This window comes from Macrobrachium rosenbergii, chromosome 47 (assembly GCF_040412425.1).
Source record: "Macrobrachium rosenbergii isolate ZJJX-2024 chromosome 47, ASM4041242v1, whole genome shotgun sequence".
In the NCBI taxonomy this organism is placed as follows: Eukaryota; Metazoa; Arthropoda; class Malacostraca; order Decapoda; family Palaemonidae; genus Macrobrachium; species Macrobrachium rosenbergii.
This window is the reverse complement of record NC_089787.1, coordinates 24337788-24343787: the sequence shown is the minus strand read 5'-3', so window position 1 is coordinate 24343787 and position 6000 is coordinate 24337788. Positions and strand designations below refer to the sequence as shown.

The 6000-nt window shown below is 35.5% G+C and overlaps 1 long non-coding RNA gene across 1 annotated transcript; it reads right to left on the bottom strand.

The window, feature by feature from the left end:
- Positions 1-5523, bottom strand: LOC136830670 (uncharacterized). The gene is made up of 5 exons (XR_010850703.1): positions 5464-5523; positions 4082-4207; positions 2966-3130; positions 2572-2656; positions 1-1590 (listed from the first exon to the last, which is right to left on the bottom strand). It is a non-coding gene; the product is annotated as an uncharacterized lncRNA (long non-coding RNA).
- Between the last annotated feature and the right edge of the window lie 477 nt (positions 5524-6000).

Below are 6000 nucleotides of genomic sequence, written 5' to 3'. Positions count from 1 at the left end.
CTGGAAAAGGTTGGTACCCCTGGTAGGCCTAACGACGGCTAACACTCAGAGAGCTTCTGAGCATCTACCCCTAAAAAGACTGTACAAGTGGGAGCTGCCTCCTCCCTCATGGGTGGGGGGGGGGAGTTTACCTTCCCCTGAAAGAACAGAGGCAGCAACATCAATTACAAGATCTCCCAAACCTGCCCACGAAGCTTCTAAAGATGAAGCAATTGAAGAATGAGAGAGATAAATCTTCAAGAGAAGAAGAAGCCAGGAGAGGAGATTTTGGCAAAGAAGAGATGGGACAAGTAGGAACTGACATGTCTTCCACCAAGATGGAGCCACAAATCTCCTCTTCTTGCCAAAGTGCTTCCATTGCTCAGGAGGACAAATACAACACTCAGGACAGGGATTACTAATGCTACAATCATCAGCTCTACACCTGCTACAAGTGGTATGGGGATCAGTACCCAAAGAGGCCAAATAACGTGAGCAAGGGTTGTTACCCACACCCGGACATCTTCTCTGAGGCTTGGGTTGCTTAGAAGATTCATGGGTTTGCATTTTCTATGAATGCAAAACACACACATAACACACAAACACACAAGCAAAAAGAGAATAGAACACCTGATCTCCAAGGGGTAATACGGGCAGGAAGTGCCAGAATAACTGGCTTCTTGGCTAGAAAAGCAGAAATGCGTCCTATGAAGGCGGTTCAAGAGAAACTGGTACACCACTGCATAGCTGGGGTGAAGCAGGTTGGGCTGTGCCCTCATCCTACATGCCTATTGGCCAACTCCCGTTGCCACCAAAATCCTTGTACTTTTTTCGGCCGGATTCCAGCAGGACCTAGAGAATTTCCCCTTACGTTAAGACCAAAGGTTTGTTCTGTGTATGAACTACATATCATGAACTGTATTACCTGGCAGCTTCTAGTAATCTGACTAGAACCTTGGGGAATACTTTGTATCCCAAAACTCACTGAATTAACTGACATCTAATTTAAACAGACAAGATACGTATTTAGAGTTACATGTGTTCTGAACCATGCTGAACCATCTGATGGATGATGCTTAGCTGCCAAAAATATGTATAAAAAATCTCGCAACACACTGAACAGCATGATAGTCCATATCGCAAAAATATGTAACAAGAATCATACTAGTCACTTGATAGCCAATATTACAGTACACCAGTAACCAGTTTGGGGAACATATATCTTGCACCGTAGTGAGCTGACACCTATGATAAAACTACCACAGTACCTTCTCTGAAATTACAAGGAGCAAAACTGAACTCCCTTGATTTTGGGCCAAGAGACACAGTTATGACGCTGATAAACTATTGCTAAGTCACTGATATAAACTTCACCCTACCCTTGACAGAGGTGAGATTTAATAGCTCTAGTGTATACAAAAGTATGACTCTTTCCAATATTTATGTTAATACGACCATTTTTCTACTTCATTCCTATCACTGGCAACATGTTTGATAAATAAAAATGTAATTGTTTCTTCTTCACAGACGATCGTTGTGGAATTTCAAGCTTAGACGGCTGTTGATTTAACTTGTCCATCCAATTTATTCTTGCAAAATGTAAATGAGGTCCTGAAATGAGGAAACAGTTATTGACATCATGTCCCACCGAGATATTCTGGCTTCTTTGGTATTAAAATAAAATATAATTTGTTATAGCCAGGCCCCAAATATCCTATACCTGTGCCACTTTCTATTAAAACACAGATGGCAAAAGGTATAATCAAGATTACTAGTTTTTATTCAAAGATATCTAAATGAAATTTTAGTTAACGCAACATTTTATGTTAAAAGCAATTAGAGACCAGCTTGTGATGCAAATTTCATTAAGAAAAAAGTGAGGCTTCTAGAGTGTTCATTCAACTGACAAAAATTACAATAAATAATTTTGTACCTTAATTAAATAATAATAATAATAATAATTATTATTATTATTATTATTATTATTTTTTTATTATTATTATTATTATTATTATTATTACTTGGACTTGGCTATAACATTCAGCACCAAAAATGTACCACCTTTGTTTTGTCTGAAATCCTTAGTACTTACATAACTTGCTCATTAATTTTTTAAAAAGTGCCATTTACTACTAACACGGACTGACTTTTCCATGGTATTTGTCCACAAACGAACCACTTTATGATAGCTGTACATTTGAGCTCGCCCGTAATTTCTGGTGAAATTGTATAGTAAAATTAATCTCATCTTACAGAACTAAGATTTCATATAATGGTTCTTTAATATAAAAAATTACGTAATATAATCGACTTCCCAAGATCATTTTTCTACTTTACTTTTTTTTTTTTATCAAATTAACCTCATTTCAAAATTATTTTACTAGCTACAGGCAACAACAGTCCACAGACTTCAATGCTGCTATTTTTATTTTTTTACAGTCCCAGACCCCAGTCAAACATTTTAAATTGCAATATTTTTTTCGGTAAAACCAACCTCTAAAACTGAAGTTCTGGCAACTTCCAAATAACAACTATCCCACCCAAATAATGCATTTCCCCAGACCCTACATTTCATGTTCTTCAAATACCTACCATTGTTAAGTGCTACAAAACTTCTTTGGATTTTTTTCTTCAAAATTCAATAAATTCTTTCAAAAACTCGAAAGCTGTAAATAACCTGGAAGGACGAGAAACAAGTTAACTTAATCACTGAGAACTGAAGTCTTTCTATTTACTATGTGTCAAAGTAAGGATATAATTGGCTATAAAAAGGTTTTATGCATCCTATACACAAGTCTTTATTGCCAAGAGGGGCACAGATGGGGAGTTAGTCATTGTATAAATCTTACTGACTTACAAATCACTTGTATCTAAAATTCCACTTATTCACAGTAATAGTCTCTGTTTGTCATAAACATTTAGCCTATAATGCAAATGAATTATCATCATCACCATCTCTAACTCAGAGGATAACTATTTCACCTACCTTGCTGTAGACCGAAGTTTAATCCCCCAGGTCAATTGAGTATCTTGTGATTTTACAACTGTGGTTGGTTGCAACCAGGTAGAAAATGGTCTGGGACTAGCAACCTCAACTCATGAAGACTTGACAAGAAGCTAGGTTATGGTTAACACCCTCTGAAGCCAACCTCTGTAAGAGGAAAAGGATTACTTGGGCCAGGATAACCTTGTTAAGACAATGCTTAAACTACACTTGCAACCACTGTCCTTCTATCTCTGTCTGTCATTCATTTCCATTCCCAAGTCTAAAACTTGAAACTATGCTGGTTTTGAGCTTCAATCAAATTGAAATGCAAAATTCTGTACTTCTGTCTCCTTTCCATCAAGCTTCTTTCATGCTAAGTTCATTTATTCAGTCATTATGCTGACTCTTGAATACATTCAAATTATCCCTACAATCAGGCAAACTAACATGAAAATTATACAATCCAAAAGTTCTATGGTTCTCAAAATACACAATTTCATGTTCATTAAATTTCTGTCTCACTCAAGTTTTCATATCATATTGGTCATATGACAGTCACTAAATCTTGCCCAACCCTCCCCACTTATCTGGGGACTCTAGTAAGGTAGTTCTGATACAAGCTGCAGTTGCTTGAAAATCTAATTTAAAACAAAGACAATAAGCTTTAGTATGAGCATCACACTACCAAACCTCCTCAACAATTTTGAGAAATCTGTATTTTCAAATACAATCCCTCCTTCTTGAGCTGAAAATCCCTTGGAATATTAATCAAAAACAAGATTTCATGATTTCCATCATCCTACAATACCTTGTGTTGCCCTATCCTATTTTTTCTGAGTTTTGTAAATGCTACACCTGAATTAATCTAATATCTTAAGACTCATGAGTTTGTATACTTCAAGCCATGCCAATACACAATAAAAAAATACTATTTCAATGCAACATGAAATATATGTGACACTAATTAGTGGAAAGAAATCCCAGTGCAAACTTCATAAAAATTAACTTACATATTAGCAGATAACTAATAAACATTAATTACATGTTAGAAATATTGGCCTGGAATGTAACTTGTAAGGTTTCAGGTCAAAACATACAAATTCATCTAAAACTAACTGCTTTAATAGTTCAGCAGTCTATGCACATAACCTTCTGAATTGTGTTGTCAAACATGTTAGATGATGTCACACTTATCTCTGTCAATGTACTGAAATAACCCTGGACCTCAGACCAAAGTGTTGCCTGAAAGAAAAGGGGTCTACATTAACCATTTATAAGCAAAAATAATCAGTTTAAATGCTACAAATGTTTAAATCATCGATTTCAAAAATTATATGGTAATGTTAATGATTAATGTGCATTTTTCCTCAATATACTGACCCTAGTCCCTATACGGATACTATTCTGGAGCAGCAACGCCAGATGAAGCTTGAAAACAAGGATACAAATTTACCAGTGATCTTTCATTACAATTCAAGTATGGTAAAAAACATCAGTAGGGTAGCCTAGGCTAAACTAAATCAGGAATACATTCATACATATGCTTTTGCCTATGAACTTTGGGAGCCAGCTGAGACTAACAACCAATGGTCCAACCTATGAAAACCCGTAACTTTTCCCAGAATACTGTATCCTGACCTAACCAGGCCTTATCCTCCTGACCTGGGTTAGGGTGCCATGCCCTGACATGGCCAAAGCCCCGATGGAAATCCCCCCTCCCCACATAACACTGAACATCAGAAGCATGAACTAAGCTTCCACTCAGAGGTAGTGTTTGAGCCTGATTCTGTCGTTCTCAAAACTACATGAACTTTGGAATAACCTCCATGCCAAAGTTTAGTCTACTTGGAATTTTGCAGGACAGTTTCTAAAAACAGCCCTTATCTAAGCAGGTCACTTAATCAAAATGGGAATTCACTCTGCGGATAACTTGACACTTACAGGAGAGGCTATGGTAGCTTGTGGGTGAATGTGGCCTATTAACTGTCTATAATCACAGGTGCACTTCCCTGAGTATGGACCTAAAACACTTTTTGCAAAGGTTACATTTCTATATCACTTTTACCTGCATAACCTACATACCAATGAACTTCTAATGAGCCTGGACAAGAATTACATTCGACATAATAAATAACACACAATCTAACATGGCTGACAGTCCTTGGTTCCAGTCAAGTGACAGGTCCCAATCCTATTCTGACAGCTTTGAGCATTATTCCCGTTCCTTTTTTCGATAATTTTGGTACATTTTGGGGATATTACTGAAACACCTGATGATATAGGAACCTTTCACATATACAATAAATAGTTTGTCATAACTTGCATTCCTTTATAGAGATTTCAATGGCACACCCCTTCCTTCTCTGGAACTGCTGATTTATCAGCAAAATATGTCAAAAAACCATTAATTAAACACTGCCGTAACATTGGAATGAGTTAAAACAAACAATAAACACATACTCTGAACAAACAAAGCTTGATTTTTGCTATAAACTTACGAATTCTCTTCTATCTTGTCAAGTTGTTTACAAAGGGGACCAGCTTTTACAGGGGAAAACAAACCTAAAACGAAGCATCACCACAACTTGCAAAAATCATCGTATAAATTATTCAAAATATATCTAAAATACTTCATTTAATTAATTTTATATCATTAAATGTTCAAATTTATAATTTTAGTACAATGTCTGACGTTTTATAACTTTTGTATTTAATTTTAGGCTCGTTTTTTTTCACAGTCGAGACGCCGTTATTGACATCTATTGACAATTAAAGTAACTATAAAATGAGAAAGTACAAAATGGTAACTGATAACTATGTTTGTTTACATCGAGAATTTAACCTTTGATTTTGCGTAAAACATAAGAGAATCTCTAACTTTTATATATTTTATGATAAAAAAATAAACTATTGTCTTCTTTGAGTTGAAATTTTAGTCAGTATTATTTGAAAAATTGCTAAAATAAATAAAAATAAAAATATAAATTAGCAACTTTTAACATTATGTTTTTTTCAATAAATAACTATTGTCTAAA